Genomic DNA, 26,545 nt, shown 5'->3' on the forward strand with positions numbered 1-26,545 from the left:
ATTGATTTAGGGAACATGTTCTCTTTTAACCTCCCACAGATAACTGGTAAATCTAAGGAAATGTGGAAATCAGGGACAGTCACTTTCTACCAAAGTCGACTTTACAGAGTGAGCTATATTGCCATCTAATGTTGGATTAGGGAATTGTGTTTTTATGGGACTACATTTTGCATCTTAAATCAAAAGGTTTTTCCTCAAAAGAGTTTAGCTGGTAGAAATAAGGTAAGAAAAGCATGCTAACCTCACATAACTGAATTGCATTTGACAATATGACTGAATAGTTTTAGATGTATCTACCTTCTCAAGTTTCACTATAGAGTGTGACGTTAAAGTTAGAAAACAGTTAGTTCTGACCAAGGAATGCGTTTGGTAAATAGGTGTTGGTTCTAATATAACCTTCACCCTTCCCATTGCCGTACCACACACAGTACATTTTATATCAGATACAGAAGTTGCATACTCAATCATTCCTATATTCACATTGCCGTACCACACACAGTACATTTTATATCAGATACAGAGGTTGCATACTCAATCATTCCTATATTCACATTGCTGTACCACACACAGTACATTTTATATCAGATACAGAGGTTGCATACTCAATCATTCCTATATTCACATTGCCAAAATATCCATCATCCTTAGATTTTTTTACCTTTTATTTTATCTTTATTTCAACAGGGAGTCCCATTGAGACCGAGGTCTCTTTTACAAGAGAGCCCTGCATTTGACAATTTACACATTTTATAGAATACAAGCAAACATAGCTGTGGGAAGTGGAGGTACTGAGCACCCCCTTCAGCACCCCCTGATTTTTTGTTGTTGTTGTTGATGAAAGTAGTGCACTGGGCCTTTACTAGTCCTGTATTAGACAACCGATACAGCCATCTGTAGCGTGGTAATAAAAAGTTATTCAGCGCCACTCCCGTCTACAAAAATATGTTGACTAAAGTCTAACAGCCAAATCAATGTATGGATTGCATCTCACATTCAAGTGTTGGAACTTTTTGAACAAGGCTGCATATGAGTTATCGTAATGCTTTAGGTATAATGCCGGGAGCCGCATGTGAATTTGATAGCTCTAACGCAGTCCCCACCTCTGACACCGTCAAGACATCAGTTACGCAGATTTTGGATAAAGCGGACCTGGTAGAAAGGTTTCCAACCTGACCTGTACAACAGTTTATCTGTGTCTTTCACTTGTTTTATTTGCAGATAAATAAACTATAAACTACATTGTGAAAGCAACAGGATCAATTTCTTTACAAATATATTATTTTGAACATACTGTACTAATGATGTGTGAAACATCACTGATGCTACACAGGAAGCACCAACCTCAGGAAATAAGTAGGACTTTTATTCGTATGCAAATGCAAAAAAATAGAACATGTTTGCATTTTTGTGTGTTTGAGACAGAGACAGAGGGATATAGACGTAGAGAGAACGATACAGAGAATGAAAGGAGGACGTTGTGTTCACTGTAGTCTGCAGTTTGTGTTACAGTATGTTGTTACGGTGCTGTTTAACCATTTTCTCACAAATCCAGTTGCGTTGGCTGACACATAAGTCATTCCACGCATTTAAAGGAACCTGTTCTCTGTTTTCATCTCAGCACAGTCCTCCTGCCTCCTATCCTCACTATGGAAGTTTTCCCTCCAGTACCTAGTACTTAGCCTCCAATTTCGTGGCCCGCGGAAATCTAATTAACATTATACAAAAATCCCCATCAAAATCTGTCTGTTTAACCTAGAAATATCTGTGTCTCAGTCCAGTCCATCCGCCGATATCGCCCTTCCGCATCTGCGGTGAAAGGTGACAGAGCTAGAGTGGTGTTTGTCAGACGATGAGAAATCCTGAAAATCTTTTTTTTCATGAAAACATCTGTAGCGCCAGAACAGTTTGCCCTACAAAACTATTATGACCACTCCATTGAAAGATGGCTCTCATGAACACGTTTTTCTCTACAGCCCCCACAAGCCTCAGAAGACTCATCTGAATCCATTACCTAGTGAGTAAACAACACAGAGAACCAGACAGTCAGACACTGTGGTAGAAAATAATTGACAAGTATATCCAGAAGATGTTTTCATGTAGAGTATTTATCTCTTACCCTGTGGTCAGGGGTGTGCGTTCTTCCCATTTCCAGCTCCCTTCTTCATCTTCATCAGCCAGTCCAATCCAGGCTCATTTCTTGAGGTTGAAGAGAAACATCTGTTGTTGAGAAATGTTGTTGTCAACTGCAATAGGATATATGTGTAAAATACTGGAAAATACATAACTGACCAATGGATGTATTTTTTCTCTCTTTCTCTGTCTCTGTCTCTGTCTCTGTCTCTGTCTCTGTCTCTGTCTCTGTCTCTATCTCTGTCTCTGTCTCTGTCTCTGTCTCTGTCTCTGTCTCTGTCCCTGTCCCTGTCTCTGTCTCTGTCTCTGTCCCTGTCTCTGTCTCTGTCTCTATCTCTGTCTCTGTCTCTGTCAATTCAATTTGCTTTATTGGTATGATGTAACAATGCACATGTTGTCAAAGCTTACTTTGGATGTTTACAATATTAAAATAATAAGAATCAAAATTGTCAATGGGACAACAGTAACAACAATAACCAAGGGTCAAAATAACCATACCTTGAACAATAAAAATAAGCATAGAGGCCATGTTCATGTTGGTTGGTTTATCAGACACTGTCCCTCATCTTATGGCAGGCATCAATGTAGTACGCTGCCAACCCACAGCTCTCAGCATCCTCCACCCAACAGGACTGGTAGCCTATCCTCATCAGAGAGGTCTTTGAAGCCTTGAATAAGGGTTTAAAATTTTGGGAAACGACACTCTCTAATTGTTTTATATTTTTGAAACATTTTGACAGGATATGCAGCTCTGTCTCAGGTTCTGCTGTTGTGCAGTGGTTGCACAGCCTTTCCTCTACAGGGAGCCAGGTTCTGCTGTTGTGCAGTGGTTGCACAGCCTTTCCTCTACAGGCAGCCAAGTTTTCCTGTGTCTACCCTTCTCAATGGCAAGGCTGTGCTCACTGAGCCTGTACTTTGTCAAGGTTTTTCTAAGCTTTTGATCAATAACCATGGTCAAATGGTTTGCCACGATGTACTGTCTATTTAGGGACAGATAGCACTGCATTTTGCTTTCTGCTTGTGTTTCCCAATAAGCAATGTAGTTTTGTTTTGACTGTGTTGTAAATTATTTTATTCTGATTGATTGGATGTTCTGCTCCTGAGGCTTCAGTGTGTTAGTAGAACACGTTTGTGAACTCAGCCCCAGGACCAGCTGGATGAGGGGACTCTTTTCTTTGCTCAGCTCTTGGCATTGCAGGGCTTGGTAATGATATGAGAGGGGGTCACTGTATTATATGTTTCCAAAACTGAATTGCTATTTTTTGAGTTTTCATTATTAGTGGCCTAATTCTGCCCTGCATGCATTGTTTGTAGTTTTCCTCTGGACGTGTAGGAGAATCTTACATAACGCTGCAATGGGGTGTTTGTCCCATTCGGTGAAATTATGTTTCGCAAGTGGACCCCACACCTCGCTACCATAAAGTGCAATTGGTTAAATGACACATTCAATTAGTTTTAGCCAAATTTGAATTCGTTTTTTAATAGCATAGAATGCACTGCGTGCTTTCTCTCTCTGTTTATTCACTGCATCGTTAAGGTGTCCAGTTGAGCTTTTTTTAAACCTAAGTAATTGTAGTGTGTGCAGTATTCTATATATTTTGTATCAATTGAGAACTTTGGTCTAATTCCCTGAGATCTGGATCTTCTCTGGAAAATCATTATATTGGGGTTTATTGCCAGGGTCTCTCTCTCTCTCTCTCTCTCCATGCTGGGAGTGTTTGGTGCATGCTGGGAATTGTATGAGCGAAGGAGTGCGTGTGTTGTGTAGAGTTAGATATACAGAACTTTCTTCCGGTTTTCTATTTCTTGGTGGCATTTTTTGGTTTTCTTCTGTGCATGATTAAGGTTATTATGTTTGCTGTGGTAGAATTAAGTGTTTTATTTTTCGTATCGAAATTACCCAGATTTTGGAGGGGATGGCAGCCCGAATGGGGATGCCGTTCCTGTCACTTCGGCACGGCTTTAGGTGTGTTACTGAAGCTACTGTCACGGTGGAGGAGTTTCTGGTCGCCGTAGGAGAGAAGGTAGGATACGAAAATGTTGCTTAATGCATCCCGGATGAATAAAGCGGTAGTGGTATTTCTTAAAGAAGAGCACCTTGTAGATCGTATGGTTGAGCATGGCGCTTTTTTCTCCGTCAACAAGGGTAACGATTTCAAATGTACCGCCGTTTATTCCAAATGAGCTATTGGAGCGCGAGTTATTGGGCTTATTGGGCTATCTCTTTTGATATGATAGCAGCTGGTGAGGACTCAATTTACGATCTAGAGGAGGTAAATGGGTTTCTGGATCCGACTTTTGGGAAATCTGTCAAATTGTCAGATTATTTTGATGTTGATAAGTTTGTGAGGTCAGCTGTGATGTTACAGAAGACGGTGGGGTTAGACCAGTTGAGTGAGAAGAAGCGGTTTCGCTTGAGGAAATTTGTTACTGCTGTTGCAGCAGAAAAAGGTGGTGGGAAACGTGGTCAGGTTAATAAGGGAAGATTAAAACAACGATGATGATCATGCTTCATAGGGTGTTTTTTTTCTTTTTGGATTCTCTGTGGTTTCTTCTGATTTTCTTTTCTCTTTTCTACATGGAGGTACTAAGGGTAGGTTCTCTCAATATTAATGGGGGAAGGGACAGGAATAAGAGGGCTTGGGTATTAGAAGTAATAAAACAGAAAAGGCTTAATGTAGTTTTTCTACAGGAGACACATTGTGATGAGGCTAATGAGGTTGATTGGGGTATGTGGTGGGAGGGGCAGCATATACTCAGTCATGGTACTAATTTCAGTGCTGGGGTGGCAATCTTGTTTTCCTCAGGCTTAGGGGTGACTGTGGTATCTACAACAGAGATTGTCAAGGGTCTGGTTTTATTGGTCAAGGTGGATGTCATGGGTTTTTTGTTTGTTTTTGTTATGTTTATGCTCCTAATGAGGGTACCGAGCGTATTGCTGTATTTGATCAAATAAAGGAAAACTTAAGACAGTGTGACCAAGAGGGGTGGATGGTTTTAGGGGGGGACTGGAACTGTACAGTGGATTTTACTGTTGATCGCACCGCTGAAGAACCTCACCTGCGGTCAGCCACTTGCCTGTCTGGTCTATTAACTGAGTGTGAGCTTTCTGATGTGTGGAGAGTAAGGAATGCGAAAGTTAGGCAGTACACATGGCTAAAAATTAATGAAGGTTGTGTCAGTGCAGCAAGGTTAGACGGGTTGTATGTATCTGATCACTACTGTAGTAGGGTTGGAAGGTTAGACAGGTTGTATGTATCTGATCACTACTGTAGTAGGGTTGGAAGGTTAGACAGGTTATATGTATCTGAGCACTACTGTAGTAGGGTTGGAAGGAGTGACATTACTCCTGTGGGTTTCTCTGATCATATTGTTACTGTTGATATTCACTTGTCCTGTCCACGAAGGTCATCACCTTACTGGTATTTTAATGTTAAATTATTACATGATGTCATGTTTTGTGAAAGGTTTTTTGTTGTTTTGGGAAAAAAGGGGAATTTTGAGTCCTTGAGACAATGGTGGGAGGTTGGGAAGGCCCAGGTATACTGCTCCGTCTCAAATTGAAGTTAAAGAGACTATCAAGGCCCTTGAACAGCACATCAAGTCTATTGAATTGAAGCTGCTCACTCAGAACGACCATAGACTAGTCATGAACTTACAGGAGAAGAGACATGAACTGAGGTCGTTTCTGAAAGAGTGAAGGATTCCTTGATTAGGTCTCGTTTCGCTTCCCTCAAGGATATGGATGCTCCTAGCGCTTAAAAAAAAACTAGGACAGTCGACATTGCAACGTAAACAGATGATCTGCCTTCGTCTCCCTGATGAGAAGGTGACCACGGATGACAGTGAAATGCGTCAACATGCCGTGGATTTCTACTCGCCCCTCTATAAGGCTGAGGATTGTGACTCTGTGTGCTGAACAGTTGTTACACGGTCTTCCTCAATTGGGAGCTGAGCAGAGAGTCGCATTGGACTCTGACATTACACTGCAAGAGCTGTCCACAGCAGTTATGCAGCTCTCAACAGGCCGAGCCCCTGGCATCGATGGATTACCATCTGAGTTTTATAAGCACTTTTGGGGTCTATTGGGGAGGATTTTTATGAAGTGGTGTGTGAATCTTTTCATGAGGGTTCTCTTCCTGTATCCTGTCAACTTGCGGTGCTTTCACTGTTGCCAAAAAAGGGGGATTTGGCTCTCGTAAAAAAATTGGAGACCTGTTGCTTTGCTGTGCGCTGATTACAAAATTGTTTCTAAATGTCTCTCAAACAGGTTGAAAGAGTATCTGGGATTGTTGGTCCACAAGGACCAGTCCTACTGTGTACCTGATCGCTCTATTGTTGACAACTTGTTTCTGATACGAGATGTTTTAGACATTTGTAAACTGTCTGATGTAAATGTGGGTTTACTTTCTTTTGATCAGGAGAAGGCTTTTGACCACCAGTACTTGTTAAAAACAATGAAAGCCTTTGGGGATGTTTTGTGTCTTGGATGAATTTATTGTATGCTGGGGCCTCATGTATGGTGAAGGTGGGGGGTGGTTTGAGTTGCCCCATCCCTATCCAAAGGGGCATCAGGCAGGGATGCCCAATTTCAGGGCAGGTATATAGTCTGGCGATTGAACCTATGCTTTGTTTTTTAAGAGCGAGGCTTACTGGTTTCTCTGTGCCAGGTGTAAGGAAGGGTCCCACGATAGCACTGTCTGCGTATGCAGATGACGTGATAGTTTTTATTACAGGGGGTGAGGATGTTAAGGTTCTCTCAAACGCTTTAAAGGTGGATGAGGGGGCCTCCTCAGCTAGAGTCAATTGGGGAAAGAGTGAAGCGCTGTGGGTAGGTCAGCTTCAGATGGGGTCCGCTCCACAGTTACCAAGGGGGCGTCAGTGGGGCAGAGATGGGATGAAGACTTCGTTTTTTTTTCTAGGCTTCGATGTCTTTCAGAAAAAGAACTGGGAGGGTGTATTGGAGAAAGTGTGTGCCAGACTGTCAAGATGGAAATGGGTGCTGCCCCAGCTGTCTTATAGGGGAAGTGTCCTGTTAGCTAATGATCTTGCTGCCTCTACCCTGTGGCACAGACTAATGATTTTGTAGCCACCAAAGGGTCTGATACAAGAGCATCAGAGGACTCTTGTCAATTTCTTCTGGTCTGGACAACACTGGATTAAAGCTGCAGCCCTGTACCTGCCACTGCACGAGGGTGGGCAAGGCCTGGTGGACATTTCCACCACCACCTTTTTGGCTTCAAGCAGCCCAGAGATTGTTGTACAGAGACGGTTCTAGCTGGGTCGAAACAGCCTACATATTGATGAGGAGAGAGGGCTGTTTGGGCTTAGAAAGCACCTTTTCCTCTTAAGGCTGGAGGGGGGTGATTTGCTTGGCCTGACTGGGTCATCTGATGAGGAGCCTACAAGCTGGGTTGCCTACTGAGGAAGGTCGTCGCTGAGGTCTGCGACTCCTTGCCAGTGCTTCATCTGCAGTATGTGACTGACACTTCCAATTCTGATCGGTGGAAGGAGGGTCTGGATTATGTGTTCCCTGCACTGATTGTTAGTGCTGCGATGGGGGCATTCAAGGAGGACGTGGGGATGCTGCTTTCCTTCGATACCCCGGAGCTGGGGGAGTTCAAGGAGGTGGGAAAGAAGGCTATGTACAGAATATGTGTAAAGGTGTCCCATGCCTCTTCCCTGGAAGGGGTAAAATCGACGATGTTGGCGGGTGTGCTTGGTCCAGGTGCCTCTCCAAAAGGCTGTTGGCGATCATTATACAAACTGCCTATTGATAAGAGGACAGGAGGATAATACATGGAGCTATAGCCACCAACATGCATCTGGTACACCTGGACCCTACTGTTGGGGAGGGGTGTCCATTCTGTGCTGAGTCTGAAACTCTGGCACATCTGTTTTTACTGTGTCCCAGGTTGGTCGGGATGATTGACCTGATCACTAATTGGTTCTCAACGTTGGGAGAGGTTTTCTCTTCCCAACTGTATATATTTGGGCCAAAGTACAGGTTTAGTCAAAAGGGTGTAGTTGTGTTGCTTAATTTTGTGTTATTGGCAGCAAAATTAGCGATATGGAAGACCCAAAAGAACAGTAATCGGGGACAGGGGTCTTTGGTTGTGGTGGGAATGCTGGAGGGAATGTTGGCAGCGAGACTAAGGGTTGAGTTTGCCTATCATAAACTTGTCAACAATATTGATATGTTTATGAGTATATGGGGTATTCAGAGGCTGTTGTGTGTAGTTACTGTGGAGAAGGAATTGGAGTTGTGTTTTTAATTGATGTGTAACTGTGGTTTTGTATGAGTATTTATTGTGTGGTGGGCTCCCAGACCCAATAAAGATGATTTTAAAACTCAACTCAAACTCTCTCCATCTCTCTCTCCATCTCTCTCTGTCTCTCTCTCTCTCTCTCTCTCCGCACCTGTCTGACACACAACATATGTCACTTTAGCTGTGTCTACTGCTTCAAAACCAAAAGGCTTACACAGAGTTTGGAGACCTTTCTCAACATTTAGCATTTGGACTTTTAAAGCTTCAAGAAGGGAAAAACTTCTTAACCAGGTAACTAACTATTTTCACTTTGTGTATCCTCTTATTTTGTACAGACAAGCTAGGTCTACACAACTTTGAAATGTAGGTGACTATTCATTTTGGGTGGGGGGGGTGGGGGGGTGGGGTTAGTTATTAAGCTTGTATCAAAACTTTATCACCAAATGTGTTTTCTTGTCTAAGATGTTTAGTTACAGAACCCTTTAATGTTTTGCACTGCTTGGTTCTGAATGGGTGCGTGAACAAAGTGAGAGAAAGTTGAAAAGTTTCACACACACACACACACACACAATAAAATACTCAGCCTCAGGCACTGTCTGTCTTTATGATTCACAGCCTTTTGTATTTTCTCTGGTCCAGAAGATATTGTTAAAGGGATGCTTCATGATTTTGGTAATGAGACCCTTTATCTACTTCCCCAGAGTCTCTGTGTCCAGTATGAAGGAAGCTAGAGGTAGTTTCGCGAGCCAATGCTACCCATAGACTTCCAGTCAACAGCACCCAAACACATAACAATTGTATCCACAAATTCATCGGACTCCATGGAAGTAGATAAAGAGCTTATTGCCAAAATCCTGAAGTATCCCTTTAATATTTTACACTGGCTGTCACCTTTTGTCTGCTCAAGTATAAGGAATTGGTAAAGTGGAGGTGGGGCTCAAGCGATAAATATTGATAGTACTTTGCTTTTTCTTGCTTGTTTTCTACAATTTGTTTGTTTTAAAAAGTATTCTGTGTGGTCTTTATTTCACCTTTAACATAGACAGTAAGGTGATGAGTCAAATTAGGAATGTGGTGCAATAAATGTGACTAAGGTAGGTTTAGTGGTGGAGTGATCACCCAAAATGGGGTAATTTCGAGGTGTGGTAGGGATCAGAGAAGTGGTATGTCAAAGTTAAATGGAATATAAACTGTACATTGTGCAATGTGTACATGGGAAACATAATAATTACTGTACCTACGATGGATTTGAAAATAGCTCATTTATCTGGGAGTGATTCATCCAGACTTGGGACCATTGTGCTATTATGCAGAATTCATGAGTCTCACTCACTGGATGTATTGGCTTTCTAGACTTATTTCAAAGTAATGAAAGCCAAAGCCCAACGGCGAGGTACTAATAAGATATTACATTACAGAATATTTAATATAATTTTGTTCATAATCGCTAAGCTCCCCGTCATTCATAAGGTGAATTATAATAAAAGGATCAATTCAATCTCCTTCCTTTGCTGTATAATATATCCACATTTATCCTTTTTGTTGTTAGTAGGGGGGCTTTCTCAAAGGTTTGGGAGTCTTTCAATGCAAGGTTCATTTAAATTTACAACCAGCATGAACTGCTCATTATTCCTAATCTAATTTCAGATAACAACGCATTTAGGCTTATACCGGATATTGCATTTAAACGTCATGAAAACCAGAAGAGCACAACATATTAATCTTTCCCCCAAGGGTATATGTATAGCCAAGCAGTTAAATCTAAATCAGTGCCCTGCACTGTATGTTACAATAAGCTACAGTAGTTTTCAGTTCACTATGCCGGTGTCATGAGCAGGGAAGGAAGTTGGACCTGTGAGCAAACATTATCTAGAGTAAATATCTTTGTGGGACTCAGACATGACCTCAGTTGTTTAGTTTTATATCTCTACATCATAACAGTGTTTGAGATTTGAACCATCTCATAAAAACACAAACAGCCCATAGATGGATGTTGTTAGTCAGAGGATGGGCTGGGCAGTTTAAATGTACTTCAATAAATACACCATCACGACATCAGAGAAAGTGACTCAGCCCGAGCCAAACCTAATTACTGTTATTTCCCAAATGAGATTAGAGACATAACCGCATCACCGGATAGACCTTGACTAAATCGCTAATTATCATAAGCGACCAATTGCACTACATTTAGCGAAAGTTCAAAATGTGTGTGCCTGGATTGAATTCTCAACGAGGGGATATGATTAGTACATTATATGTCGACTGATTCATTTTACGGTTGGGAGGGCAACTGACTTGAGTAACTTGTTGCCACGGATTTCCTGTTATTGTGAAGGTAGTTTTCAAGGTCCTGTTTTGAGCGAGAGCTCTACACACACCTTTGTCTATAGCATTGATTCTTGTTGTTTTTAGTACTTTTTTTCACCAACTGAGTGTAAAATTAAACAGATGTTACCGTGTTTTTTTACAGCTATTGGTCCACAGGATTTTGACCCACCAAGCACTATGTAATAAAGTATGCCAATGTATTTGACCTAGCAACAGGCAAAAATATATATATATATGTATTTATATATATTCATTCCCAAAAGGCTATCCAACTTCCTGTCTTTATGTCTATCATCCTTAACTCTGACAGTGGCATCAGTGGCTTCCCTATCTTGGAACAAATGCTCCATGCCAGTCATGGCACGACACCTGTTTCTTAGTGTCATGGACACGAGTGTACAGCACATTTGTCAATGTCATCCTTATGTGGCTGGACTTCTGGGATCTGTCGAGTCCCCCGGAAACCAAAGGTCACCAAAGGTTGGCTTTATGTGCTTGGGTCAACTCACCGGACTGTCTGCCGCTCAGCTGTTGGATGCATATCAAGACGTGAGAATCTCCCAGCAAAACTTTGGAAAGAGTAGTTACAACACAATACTTTGGCCTCTTACCACTCTCTACAGAGGAAACAAAACAGCCCTCCATTAAGTAAAAAATACATTATTTAGAAGAGAACAAAATCAATGAGGTTTCGGCCATTTCGACACCTAGTCAATTTGAGAGAATGCCAAGAGTGTGCAAAGCTGTCATCAAGGCAAAGGGGGGCTTTTAAGAATCTAAAATCTAAAATATATTTTGATTTGTTTAACACTTCTTTGTTTACTACATGATTCCATATGTTATTTAATGGTTTTGATGTTTTAACTATTATTCTACAATATAGAAAATAGTAAAATAAAGAAAATCCTTAAATGAGTTGGTGTCTAAACTTTTGACTGGTACTGTATATATGTTTTTACTTTAGTTTATTTAGTAAATATTTTCTTAACTCTATTTCTTGAACTGCATTGTAGGTTAAGGGCTTGTAAGTAAGCATTTCACAGGAAGGTCTAAACCTGTTGTATTCGATGTGTGACAAATAAGATTTTATTTTATTTGTCATAAGGCCTACATAACACTGTCATAACGCTGTCATAACACTGTCATAGATATACTAGCCATGACAGACAATTCATTCTTTTGGTAACTGACTTGGCCAAAACATCCCTTCAAAATGTCAAAACATATATGTATTTTTCAGATACATTAAGTAGGCTACAATCAGCCATCTTTCTTTCCTAATATGGACACCATACTCTCCATTTGTCCCAAACTCATTTCCTTCTTAGTGGCTTTGGAGGGTTTGAGGGTTCCCTGGATGGAAAGCCTTTAAGCTTGGCACAAACACAGGCAGACAGGTGTGTCAGCAGAACCTCATAGGACACACACACTCTGGCACACACAGGCCCTCATAGAGTTGAACCTACCAGCTCTCACAGTCTGATGTCAGACTTAGACGTTTAGCCATGTTTCTCAAATGTCAGATTTCGAAGTTGTTCCAAAAGTCATTTTTTGTTTGTTTTTGAGGTCATTTTTAAGGTTAGGGTTAAGTTTAGGCATTAACTCAGAATTCTTAAGGTTAGGCATTAACTATGAATGGTTAAGGTAAGGGTTGAGAATTGTTTGTTATAGGCTTAAAACAAAAATATCAAAAACAACTTTCTAGAGCTGGATTTGTACATGCAACCTTTGGAAACAAAGGCAGATGTGCTCACTGTTGCCCCTAGTGGCTGGATTTATCATCATCACACAACCTCCTTAGACATGGATGGATGTCAAATACTGACTTGTATCACAGGTGACCTGCCTGGTTTAACAGACAACAGTAGATAGTGTTGTCGTTTTGTAGACTAAAGGTAAACACACACACAGACACACACACACGCACGCACACATGCTGTTAAATCGGAGACAACAGTTGAAAGTTGACTAATGGTAAACACACATGAACGCACACACACAGAAACACACACACACAGACAAATGCAGGCCTGGATATGGTCTTTAGAAGCCTACTGCTGCAGTAGATAATGGCTTCAAGTAATGGCAGCTATGTCATTCTATGCCTTTCAGAAATACATTGTTGCCGCTTACTGTCCAGTAGATGGTAGTTAAGAGTAAATGTGTCAAACACAGTAGGTCAAACCAACAATATACGTGACATGTTGGGGTATTTCATTGATCAACCTGTGTCATTTCTTGCAGTTATTTTCATGTAACTGAAAGATAAGCACATCCCGCTCTTGCCTGCTTCTCTCTGCAGATGTCTTGAGCTTGTTAAGAACACAATAGACCCTGGAGTGTGTTTGTGTGCGACAAGTGTGTAAACAGTCCTGCAGGCTCTTTGCTACCAGGATCCCTTTGTGGTCTCCACAGCTGCAGACGGGTCGGCCACACACACGCACGCACGCACGCACGTTGAACAGCCCTATGGGACACTTTGCAAAAGGCTTACAATAGTAGGCCTTAACTCTGTAAACACAATTTTTGTTGTTTTTTTCTTGTAGGCTGCATCACAACTATGATGGGGATTATTAATGGACATTTATAGTTAATTACCTGTATGCTAATGGCTAATTACTCCTAACTCAAAATGATCCAAAATTATGAATTGATTAAAAATATTGCTTTGAAATTACACTTCTTGTAGTCATTATTACCATGTTTTCTTTATCATGCCAGAGAATTTGTAACTGTTTTACATGTTCATTAATTGCACACATAATCACTGTTATTAATTGAAGTATATTGCTGTATTGGTTTTTATAAAGAGACAAACACAGTAATAAGAAAAGGCCATTTAGCGGGCCTATTTTTTTCTATCCATCCATTTGAGTAAATGTGACCCCAGCAGAAACCCTTACGTTGCTGGTGCCATGCTCTTACCAAGTGAGCCACACAGAATCTGGTAAATCTACGAAGGAACACAGATATAATGCACTGGGTGTCAAAACCTACCTCTTGTCTTTGGCACTCAACATGGTGCTGTGAGTACGTAGAACCTCCCAGTGAAGAACAGACAATGTCTTGGGGAAAAACTCTCTTTCCACCTCAGCATTGCAAAATAGAGATCACAGAAAGTTTAATGCAAGTCTGTTTTCCAAGGTATATGCATCTGCAATTCCAAGTCGGCCGTACAACCTGTCAGTAAACCATTGTTTCAAAGTTGTTTTTCGTAGCTTCCCAGTTGCTTTTACAGTCAGAGGGGAAGATAATGTATGAGGTTGGCGACCTGAATAAAGGTTACTTCTTCATTACAATACTTTTGTGACCCGATTGAGGAAACCAGGCGTATGTCGCAAGTCACGACTTCACAGGAAGTCGTGGAAGTTTGAACTAAAAAAATATTGATTTATCAAAATGCGCTTTTTTTGGCAGAAATGCCTTCTCGAACATGTGAACTTTCATGTGCCTTAATATCAAACTTGTATGCCATCTGGAAATATGAATAACATTGTTAATTAAATTACAAGCCTAGTTGGTTTAGCCACAGAAAAAGTAAGCAAACTTCCCGCTAGCCATGATTGCCTGAGATAATGAGTGGGCTGGACATGCCGGGAGATGAGTTTGGATTGGTCTACCATATATTGGAGCTGGTCAGTATGTCTAGGTAATCGTGTCAAACGCGGCATTTAAAAAAAATGATTAGTGTAGTAAAACTGCATAAGCCTAATGTCAAGTTAAAGTTAAAGTGTACTGTTAGCTAGCTAACGTTATGTGTATGCTCTCCACTTTCTGGAGGACTGAGTTTTGAAATCAGTGGAATTCGAGTAGGATAGCTAAGGAGAAAACACCAGTCTGGAGTACATCGTCAAACTAAGGGCAACCATGCATGCAGACAGGAGACTCGTCCAACAATATCATGGTGGTATGGCCATATCATGGTAGTATGGTAGTATGGCAGTATGACAGTATGGTAGTATGGCAATATAGCAGTATGGTAGTATACCAGTATGGTAGTATGGCAGTATGGTAGCAAGGTTGTATGGCAGTATGCTAGTATGACAGCAAGGCAGTATGTTAGCATGGTAGTGTGGCAGTATGGTAGTATGGCCGTATGGCAATATAGCAGTATGGTAGTATGTTAGTATGACAGTAAGGCAGTATGTTAGTATGGCATTATGATAGCATGCAGTATTGTAGTATGGCAGTATGGCAGTAAGTTAGGATGATAGTATGGCAGTATGGCATTATAGTAGTATGGTGGTATGGCAATATGGCAGTATTGAAGTATGGCAGTAAGGTAGGATGATAGTATAACATGGCATTATGGTAGTATGGTGGTATGGCAATATGGCAGTATGGCAGTAAGGTAGGATGATAGTATGGCAGTGGCAGTATGTTAGTATGGTAGTATGTTAGTATGGTAGTATGGCAGTATGTTAGTATGGTAATATGGCAGTATGTTTGTATGGCATTATGGTATAATGGCAGTATGACAGTATGACAGTATGTTAGTATGGGAATATGGTAGTATGTTAGTATGGCAGTATGGTAGTATGGTAGTATGTTAGTATGGGTATATGGTAGTATGTTAGTATGGCTGTATGGTAGTATGGCAGTATGTTAGTATGGGAATATGGTAGTATGGCAGTATGGTAGTATGTTTGTATGGCATTATGGTATAATGGCAGTGTGGTAGTATGGTAGTATTGTAGTATGGCAGTATGGTATACTGGTAGTATGGCAGTATGTTTGTATGGCATTATAGTATAATGGCAGTGTGGTAGTATAGTAGTATTGTAGTATGGCAGTCGAGTATCCTGGTAGTATGGCAGTATGGTATCCTGGTAGTATGGTAGTATGGCAGTATGGTAGTATGAGTGTGTCGTGTGTACAGTACTGCAGTATGTGCTGTGCCTGAGTTTACCCATGTCATGCTTGTGTGTGTGTGTGTGTGAGTGTCTAGTTGTGTGATTTATAATCTATGTTATTGCAGGATGTGTGTGTGTGGGTGGGCAGCTTTTGTATACCGAATCTGTAATCCTGTGTCTGCAGGCTACCTGGCAGTGTGAGGGGTGCTTAGTTTAGTGTGTGTGCGTGCGTGCGCGTGCGTGCGCTTGTGTGTGTGTGTGTGTGTGTGTGTGTGTACGTGCACGTGCACATTCAGTGTGCATCTGCCAGTGGGTGTGTGTTCAGTGTTTAGTTTGGGTGGGCCAGGGAGACTGGGCTCTCAACTGTTTTTGCAGTCAGAGGGGAAGATAATGTAAGAGGTAGGAATCTAAGGGTTCTAGTCTCTTAGGATAGGGTTTGGAATAATGCAGACAGGCGACCTGAACAAAGGGTACTTCTTATTTACAATAATATTGGTCCTCAACAGCAACTACTCTGTAGAGTAGTGCCATCAATGAACAATGACTGCAGCAAGGCTGCCATTCACAGAGTAGATCAAATCTGCCCCCTAGTGGTTTAATGGTATACGTCTTAGAGAGTTGAAACTAAACTGCTTTGAATATGTTGGTGTATAGCAGTATGGTGGTATGGCAGTATGGTAGTATGGTAGTATGGCAGTATGAAAGTATGGCAGTTTGTAGTATGGCAGTATGGGTGTGTCATGTGTGTACAGTACTGCAGTATGTGTTGCGCCTGAATTTACCAATGTCAGGCTTGTGTGAGTATGTGTGTGTCTGTGTGTGTGTTTGTGAGTGTCCAGTTGTGTGATTTATAATCTATTTTATAGTAGAATGTGTGTGTGTGTGGGTGTACAGCTTTTGTATACCGAATCTGTAATCCTGTGTCTGCAGGCTACCTGGCAGTGTGAGGGGGTCTGGTGCTTAGTTTAGTGTGTGTGTGTGCACATGCACGTGTGTATTCAGTGTGCATCTGCCAGTTGGTGTATGTTCAGTGTTTAGTGGGCCAGGGTGACTGGGCTCTCTCTTCCAGACACAAACAGTTGTGTTATTGATGTTGTTTTGAGGCCCCTGCCATGGTGGCCAGTAAATCTTGTCCATGTTTGTTGCGTCTGGACTGGACTGTTGCCTCACCCACTGAGGCTCTGGCTCTGGGTTCAGCCAAAACATCTGCTGCCTGCATCCATAGACCACAAACCACAGAGAAAGGGGGGTTGAGAGGTTGTAGAGCGAAAGAGAAAGTGTGTGTGTGTGTGTGTGTTCGTGTATATTGTGTGTGTGTGAGATAGAAAGACCGAGACAGACAGACCCAAAGAGAGTGAGAGACAGGGTAGGTGGGGGATCAAAAAGTGAGTGAATGAAAGTAATAGGGTCTGCAAGCTTTGGTTTGGCTGGCACCTAGCCGAGTCGAACGAGTGTACTTGCTTAAAAGACCATCACTTGAAAATCAAGAAAAAATAGGTAATAGTAGTTTGTTCGTATAGAGACTTAAATCAAGAAATCGGTCATACATTTTAAAGTTTTTGCCGAGGAGATCTTAGTCACGCAATTTTACATCTAAGATGTTTGGTGATATATTTCTCAAGTGAAAAAATGTACAGGAAAATGAGTCATCTCTCGTTGAATGACAACAAGCGCTTCATTGAAGAATCACTACTGTTGACCAATAACTGACGAAGGGGCGTAGACTTCGCAGCGGTCTAAGGCACTGCATCTCAGAGCTAGGGGCGTCACTACAGACCCTGCTTCGAACCCGAGCTGTATCACACCCGGCCGTGAACGGGAGTCCCATAAGGTGGCGTACAATTGGCCCAGCATCGTACGGTTAGGGTAGGGTTTGGCCGGGGTAGGCCGTCAAATAAAGGTTAAATAGGTACTGACTTGCCTAGTTAAATAAAGGTTATAGAAAAACATTTCTAAAACATGCTTTGTGAACACGAACAGCTGAAAAAAACAAACATTTTACAAGATCCATGCAGAGTGAGAGAAAATTATTGAGAGAAGAACTGAGATGGAAATGGTTGAACAAAGAGAGAGAAGAGAGGAGAGAGAGAGAAAAACAGGGAACCAGAGAGAGCAAGTACCATAGAGGAGACAAATAAAAATAATGTAACCGAGAGAGAGAGGGAGAGAGAGAAATTAAGAACTAAAGCAGGAAGTACCAGTGACTCGCTCAATAAGGAAGTGGTCAGATGATGCGGATGCTATGCTACACGACTGTTTTTCTAGCACAGACTGAAATATGTTCTGGGATTCATCAATAAGAGCATTGACGATGTAGTCCCCACAGTGACTGTACGTCCATACCCCAACCAGAAGCCATGGATTACAGGCAACATATGCACTGAGCTAAACTCTAGAGCTACTTCTTTCAAGGAGCAGGACACTAATCCGGACGCTTATAAGAAATCCTGCTATGCCCTCAGAGGAACCATCAAATTGGCAAAGCCTCAATACAGGAATAAGATTGAATCCTACTACACCGGCTCTGACGGTTGTCGGATGTGGCAGGGCTTGAAAAATATTTACGGACTACAAAGGGAAACCCAGCCGCATGCTGCCCAGTGATGCGAGCCTACCAGACGAGCTAAATGCCTTTTATGCTCCCTTTGAGGCAAGCAACGCTGAAGCATGTGTGATCATGCTCTCCAGAGCCGATGTGAGCAAGACCGTTAAACAGGTCAACATTCACAAAGCCGCGCGTCCAGATGGATTACCAGGACGTGTACTCAAAGCATACGTGGACCAACTGGCAAGTGTCTTCACTGACATTTTCAACTTGTCCCTGACTGAGTCTGTAATACCTACATGTTTCAAACAGACCACAATAGTCCCTGTTTCCAAGAAAGTGATGGTAACCTGTCTAAATGATTACCACCCGTAGCACTCACGTCAGTAGCAATGAAGTGCTTTGAAAGGCTGGTCATGGCTCACATCAACGCCATCATGCCGGAAATCCTAGACCCACTCCAATTTGCATACCGTCCCAACAGATCCACAGATGATGCAACTCCACACTTCCCTTTCCCACCTGGACAAAAGGAACAAAAAGGTTCTACAGCTGCACCATCGGGACCAGTACATCACTAATACCAAGCTTCCTGACATCCAGGACCTATATACTAGGCGGTGTCAGAGGAAGGCCCAACAAATTGTCAGACTCCAGTCACCCAAGTCATAGACAGTTCTCTCTACTACCGTACGGCAAGGGGTACCTGATTACCAAGTCTAGGACCAAAAGGCACCTTAACAGCTTCTACCCCCAAGCCGTAAGAATGCTGAACAAATAATCAAATGGCTACCGGACTATTTACATTGACCCCCCCCCCCCCCCCCCCCCTCTGTTTTTACACTGCTGCTACTCGCTGTTTATTATCTATGCATAGTCACTTTACAAATTATCTCTACTAACCTGATTTGCGTGACAATGTTTTATTTTTTTTTATTTGATATGAGAGAGATAGAGAGCGAGGGAGACAGAGAGCGAGAGAGAGAGAGAAAGAGCTAGAGAGAGAGAGATACAGAGCGAGAGAGAGACTTGAGAACGTCTCTCTGTCAGGGATTAGCTGCTTCTCTCAGTCCTTAGAGGTGATAAATCATCAGGAGATTAGCAACTTCTTGCCGTGCTGTGTTCCTTCCCTCCTTCCCCTTCGTTCCCCTCTCTCCTACTGTCCTTCTTCCTTCCTCCCTCTCTCCTACTGCCCTCCTACCCCTCCCTCCCCCCTTCGAACAATAGCTGGCCTGGCCATGCACAAAGCCCACAACATACTACACTGGGGGAGGGAAGGGGAGGGGGATAGGAGGGAGATAGGAGGGAGAGGGGGGAACAGGATTATGGTCGTTGTATTTAATTACCATGTTTTCTGCGCTAAACTATGTAGAATATTGGCATGTTGGAAACTACAACCCCTTACTACATCAAACATTTTGGGCTTGATCTGATTTATCTCTAGAGAAACCCACAGTGAGGTGCTGTGGGTGAAGAGTCGGGCTGCAGAGATTTGAACCATTTACAGCTTATGAAGGGAGCTTAAGTTGATGCCATAGAGTAGTGAGTTGCGTGATGAGATGAATGCATGTATGAGGTTTTCAGCAGCAGGACGAGAGATGGAGGACCTGACTTTGGCAATGTTGCAGCGGTGGAAGAATGAGGATTTGACACTCTCTCTTTTGTGGTGGTCAAAGGAGAGGGTGGAGTCCCAGGATGACGCCAAGGTTGCGTGGTTGGGGAGGGAGAGACAGTGGTGTCGTCAATGGTGAGGTTGCCAGGGGAGGATGTAGATGATGAAGATGTGACCCACCACAGAGTCCTGGGGGACACCCTATATAACTGCAGCTGAGTCTGAGCTGTGGCCATGGAAGGAGATGTAGTGGGTCCGGTTGGTGAGGTATGATCGTAGCCAGGAGAGTATGGTGCCCTCAACACCCAGACCCTCAAGCCTGGTGAGGAGGACCTGAAGGCTCCTCACTCTGTCAAAGTAGAACTCCGGTCGAGGAGAATTGTGGATGTGGAGGGCTACAGCATCTGCAGGGGTGAGGAGCTAATTTACAACTTTGAGGATTGCGGTTTCAGTACTGTGGAGGGGCGGAAACCAGACTGGAGGGGCTTAAATAGGTTGTTGATTAGCAGGTGGGTTAGTAATTGGGAGGCAACTGTCTGTTCCAGAGTCTTGGCAAGAAATGGGAGGTTGGCAATGTGGTGTAAGTTAGTGAGGATGGAGGTGTCCAGTCCTGGCTTTTTTAAGATGGGGGTGACTGCAGCTGTTTTGTAGTTCCCTGAGTGGGGGAGAGGTTGACGATGTGTGTGATATATAGACAGAAAGTAGGCAGGCAGGCGTTGATGAGAACAGTGAGGAGAGGACCCATGGAGCAAGTTGTAGTCTTGGATGACATGCTGAGTTTTGAGATATAGGGAGAGTTCATTTGGGGCAAATTCAGAAACCTGGGTTTCAGTGGTCACGTTTGGGAGGTAGACAGGGGGAGGGTACGCTGAAGGAGATTGATCATTCAGTGATGAGTTTATTATGGTGATCATGTCCAAACTTCAAAAACTGAAGGAAGGAGTTGCAGAGTTCTGTGGAGGGAGTAGAGTTATCCAGACAGACAGACAGAAAGCCAAAGTGTGAGTGATGGCGAGCGGGAGAGAGAGAGCAGTGACAAGTGTCTGATCTGCAAGATGTCTTGCATACTTGTAGTGACTCAGTGGAATTTTTATAAGGCTGCTATTGTTTGTGATTTCCCCAGTAAACAAACACTCAGATTACTCATGCATCTAAGTTTCAATGTAATGAGATGATATGGCCATAAATGAATAAATATTATGTTCTTATATCAGTCAGTTACCTCCGTTTATGCATATTCTGTATCCAATTTAATTATTGTGATGGTATCATTCACTTTGTGTGTGTGTATGTGCAGGCTTGTGTGTGCTTGAGATTAGACAATGAAGATATTTTTCTATTCTGTTTTACTCCTCCAATTCCTTAGCCATCTTCTGTCTCATAGTGATTGACCAATAAAATAAAGTCTTGGTGCATCTTCAGATTGTTTGTCCAGTAACATTATTTGTTTGGTTTGAAAAGGTTGAGGAGAAGCACTGAGGCTGCAGCCCCTACAAACCTTCACACCTGTTGCCTTCTAAATGAACTGAAAACATGTCCGTCACTGACTAAGGTCTGTGTTTGAGCCCTGACTTTCCCAGAAGAGACGTTGTAAAATGTTTTCACATGCTGCTTTCCCAAACACCATAGTGTCCCCAGCTTTGCTTATTCAACAACAGTGAAGCTAGCGCCTTCTAAGGTTAAAAGCTGACCATCCTCTTAGCTAACTTATTGGGTGTTCCAGTCTTGAAGTTTTCTTCAGTTCAGTGACTGCAGTGACTGCCCAAAAGTCATTGTATAAGGCTTGTTAATGCTGGTTAAAAAGCTGTCTGTCAAAATGAGCAGTAGCTTAGCAACCTGCTTAGGCGATGGGATGTGTAGCATCTGTCCATGGAGCGATACATGACTCAGAATTGAGCTGTTTTCCTGTGCCTCCACTACACTTCTTTTGGAGCAACGACAAAGGGTTTGCTTGTGCGTTTACAGTATACACACATGCTTTCTCTGTTTCTCTGTTCTTTTTAAGTCTTCTTGTTCACGTTTGGTGTTTTTTCACTTGTGATACAATATTGTGCAGTATGTTACTCAAGTACATTAATGTAAACATGTAAAAGGTAAGGGAATAGTGTCCACTGATTTCAACTCAGTGTATGACATTGGTTTTACAAGACTGTTGCTCTACTTAGTCCTGTGGTGTCCAAGCACCGGCCTCACAACTGGACCTCTAGACAGCTGTGTCCAAGCTGTCTATCTCTGAGAAAATACCAGGGAAAGAGCTGAACATAGCTCATATTAATATATGTAGCCTCAGAAATAAGGTTAATGAAATCAGTCATTTGCTAACATCAGGTAACATTCATACATTAGCCATTTTTGAGACTTACTTAGATAATTCCTTTGATGATATAGCAATACAAGTATATAACATCTATAGAATAGAAATTAATGCTTATGGGGGAGGTGTTGTTATATGTATTCAGAGCCATGTCCCTGTAATGCTTAGGGAAGATCTCATCTCAAGTGTTATTGAAGTAAAGTATTGTGGATGCAGGTTCACCTGCCTCATCTAAAGCCTATTATTTGGGGGAGTTGCTATAGGCTACCAAGTGCTAACAGTAAGTATGTAAATAATGTGTGTGAAATGTGTGACGCTCAAGGTCCTAAACGATATCTTAACCGCCATCGATAAGAAACAATACTGTGCAGCCGTATTCATTGACCTGGCCAAGGCTTTCAACTCTGTCAGTCGCCACATCCTCATTGGCAGACTCGATAGCCTTGGTTTCTCAAATGATTGCCTCGCCTGGTTCACCAACTACTTCTCTGATAGAGTTCAGTGTGTCAAATCGGAGGGCCTGTTGTCCGGGTCTCTGTCAGTCTCTATGGGGGTGCCGCAGGGTTCAATTATTGGACCAGACCAACTCTCTTCTCTTTATACATTAATGATGTCGCTCTTGCTGCTGGTGAGTCTCTGATCCACCTCTACGCAGACAAACTCATTATGTATTCTTCTGGCCCTTCTTTGGACACTGTGTTAACAACCCTCCAGACGAGCTTCAATGCCATACAACTCTCCTTCCGTGGCCTCCAACTGCTCTTAAATACAAGTAAAACTAAATGCATGCTCTTCAACCGATCGCTGCCCGCACCCTCCCGCCCGTCCAACATCACTATTCTGGGCGGTTCTGACTTAGAATATGTGGACAACTACAAATACCTTCATAATAGCGTGTTGTTGTTCCCTTCATACTAGTATGTTGTTGTTCCCTTCATACTAGTATGTTGTTGTTCCCTTCATAATAGTGTGTTGTTGTTCCCTTCATAATAGTATGTTGTTGTTCCTTTCATACTAGTATGTTGTTGTTCCCTTCATAATAGTGTGTTGTTGTTCCCTTCATAATAGTGTGTTGTTGTTCCTTTCATACTAGTATGTTGTTGTTCCCTTCATAATAGTGTGTTGTTGTTCCCTTCATAATAGTGTGTTGTTGTTCCTTTCATACTAGTATGTTGTTGTTCCCTTCATAATAGTGTGTTGTTGTTCCCTTCATACTAGTATGTTGTTGTTCCCTTCATAATAGTATGTTGTTGTTCCCTTCATAATAGTGTGTTGTTGTTCCCTTCATACTAGTATGTTGTTGTTCCCTTCATAATAGTATGTTGTTGTTCCCTTCATAATAGTATGTTGTTGTTCCTTTCATAATAGTATGTTGTTGTTCCCTTCATACTAGTATGTTGTTGTTCCCTTCATAATAGTGTGTTGTTGTTCCCTTCATAACAGTATGTTGTTGTTCCCTTCATAATAGTATGTTGTTGTTCCTTTCATACTAGTATGTTGTTGTTCCCTTCATACTAGTATGTTGTTGTTCCCTTCATACTAGTATGTTGTTGTTCCCTTCATAATAGTATGTTGTTGTTCCCTTCATAATAGTATGTTGTTGTTCCTTTCATAATAGTATGTTGTTGTTCCCTTCATACTAGTATGTTGTTGTTCCCTTCATAATAGTATGTTGTTGTTCCCTTCATAATAGTATGTTGTTGTTCCCTTCATAATAGTATGTTGTTGTTCCCTTCATAATAGTATGTTGTTGTTCCTTTCATAACAGTGTGTTGTTGTTCCCTTCATAATAGTGTGTTGTTGTTCCCTTCATAACAGTATGTTGTTGTTCCCTTCATAATAGTGTGTTGTTGTTCCCTTCATAGTATGTTGTTGTTCCCTTCATAATAGTATGTTGTTGTTCCCTTCATAATAGTGTGTTGTTGTTCCCTTCATAATAGTATGTTGTTGTTCCCTTCATACTAGTATGTTGTTGTTCCTTTCATAATAGTATGTTGTTGTTCCCTTCATAATAGTATGTTGTTGTTCCCTTCATAATAGTATGTTGTTGTTCCCTTCATAATAGTATGTTGTTGTTCCCTTCATAATAGTGTGTTGTTGTTCCCTTAATAATAGTATGTTGTTGTTCCCTTCATAATAGTATGTTGTTGTTCCCTTCATAATAGTATGTTGTTGTTCCCTTCATAATAGTATGTTGGTGTTCCCTTCATAATAGTATGTTGTTGTTCCCTTCATAATAGTGTGTTGCTGTTCCCTTCATAATAGTGTGTTGTTGTTCCCTTCATACTAGTATGTTGTTGTTCCCCTCATACTAGTATGTTGTTGTTCCCTTCATACTAGTATGTTGTTGTTCCCTTCATAATAGTATGTTGTTGTTCCCTTCATAACAGTGTGTTGTTGTTCCCTTCATAATAGTATGTTGTTGTTCCTTTCATAATAGTATGTTGTTGTTCCTTTCATACTAGTATGTTGTTGTTCCCTGCATAATAGTATGTTGTTGTTCCCTTCAAACTAGTATGTTGTTGTTCCCTTCATAATAGTATGTTGTTGTTCCCTTCATAATAGTGGGTTGTTGTTCCCTTCATACTAGTATGTTGTTGTTCCCTTCATACCAGTATGTTGTTGTTCCTTTCATACTAGTATGTTGTTGTTCCTTTCATAATAGTATGTTGTTGTTCCTTTCATACTAGTATGTTGTTGTTCCCTTCATACTAGTGTGTTGTTGTTCCCTTCATAATAGTATGTTGTTGTTCCTTTCATAATAGTATGTTGTTGTTCCTTTCATACTAGTATGTTGTTGTTCCCTTCATAATAGTATGTTGTTGTTCCCTTCAAACTAGTATGTTGTTGTTCCCTTCATAATAGTATGTTGTTGTTCCCTTCATAATAGTGTGTTGTTGTTCCCTTCATACTAGTATGTTGTTGTTCCCTTCATACTAGTATGTTGTTGTTCCTTTCATAATAGTATGTTGTTGTTCCTTTCATAATAGTATGTTGTTGTTCCTTTCATACTAGTATGTTGTTGTTCCCTTCATACTAGTGTGTTGTTGTTCCCTTCATAATAGTGTGTTGTTGTTCCCTTCATAATAGTATGTTGTTGTTCCCTTCATAATAGTATGTTGTTGTTCCTTTCATAATAGTATGTTGTTGCTCCTTTCATACTAGTATGTTGTTGTTCCCTTCATACTAGTGTGTTGTTGTTCCCTTCATAATAGTGTGTTGTTGTTCCCTTCATACTAGTATGTTGTTGTTCCCCTCATACTAGTATGTTGTTTTTCCCTTCATACTAGTATGTTGTTGTTCCCTTCATAATAGTATGTTGTTGTTCCCTTCATAACAGTGTGTTGTTGTTCCCTTCATAATAGTATGTTGTTGTTCCTTTCATAATAGTATGTTGTTGTTCCTTTCATACTAGTATGTTGTTGTTCCCTTCATAATAGTATGTTGTTGTTCCCTTCAAACTAGTATGTTGTTGTTCCCTTCATAATAGTATGTTGTTGTTCCCTTCATAATAGTGTGTTGTTGTTCCCTTCATACTAGTATGTTGTTGTTCCCTTCATACTAGTATGTTGTTGTTCCTTTCATACTAGTATGTTGTTGTTCCTTTCATAATAGTATGTTGTTGTTCCTTTCATACTAGTATGTTGTTGTTCCCTTCATACTAGTGTGTTGTTGTTCCCTTCATAATAGTGTGTTGTTGTTCCCTTCATAATAGTATGTTGTTGTTCCCTTCATAATAGTATGTTGTTGTTCCTTTCTTACTAGTATGTTGTTGTTCCCTTCATAATAGTATTTTGTTGTTCCTTTCATACTAGTATGTTGTTGTTCCTTTCATACTAGTATGTTGTTGTTCCTTTCATAATAGTATGTTGTTGTTCCTTTCATACTAGTATGTTGTTGTTCCTTTCATACTAGTATGTTGTTGTTCCTTTCATAATAGTATGTTGTTGTTCCTTTCATACTAGTATGTTGTTGTTCCCTTCATAATAGTGTGTTGTTGTTCCCTTCTTAATAGTGTGTTGTTGTTCCCTTCATAATAGTATGTTGTTGTTCCCTTCATAATAGTATGTTGTTGTTCCTTTCATACTAGTATGTTGTTGTTCCTTTCATAATAGTATGTTGTTGTTCCCTTCATACTAGTGTGTTGTTGTTCCCTTCATAATAGTGTGTTGTTGTTCCCTTCATAATAGTATGTTGTTGTTCCTTTCATAATAGTATGTTGTTGTTCCTTTCAAAATAGTGTGTTGTTGTTCCCTTCATAATAGTATGTTGTTGTTCCTTTCATACTAGTATGTTGTTGTTCCTTTCATAATAGTATGTTGTTGTTCCCTTCATACTAGTGTGTTGTTGTTCCCTTCATAATAGTGTGTTGTTGTTCCCTTCATAATAGTGTGTTGTTGTTCCCTTCATAATAGTATGTTGTTGTTCCCTTCATAATAGTATGTTGTTGTTCCTTTCATAATAGTATGTTGTTGCTCCTTTCATACTAGTATG

At 41.2% G+C, this 26,545-nt stretch overlaps 1 long non-coding RNA gene across 2 annotated transcripts in view; it reads right to left on the minus strand.

Moving 5' to 3' along the window:
• Positions 1 to 531: 531 nt before the first annotated feature.
• The window catches only part of LOC149982658 (uncharacterized), a 51,597-nt gene continuing 25,583 nt past the window's right edge, over positions 532 to 26,545 (minus strand). For both annotated transcript variants that reach the window (XR_016497430.1, XR_016497429.1), the window contains exons 2-3: positions 2,117 to 2,217; positions 532 to 2,011 (exon numbers count right to left, since the gene is read on the minus strand). This is a non-coding gene — a long non-coding RNA (uncharacterized LOC149982658). The remainder of the gene's footprint in view (positions 2,012 to 2,116; positions 2,218 to 26,545) is intronic.

Source organism: Oncorhynchus mykiss, chromosome 7, assembly GCF_057628025.1.
Source record: "Oncorhynchus mykiss isolate SJ-2025 chromosome 7, ASM5762802v1, whole genome shotgun sequence".
NCBI lineage: Eukaryota > Metazoa > Chordata > Actinopteri > Salmoniformes > Salmonidae > Oncorhynchus > Oncorhynchus mykiss.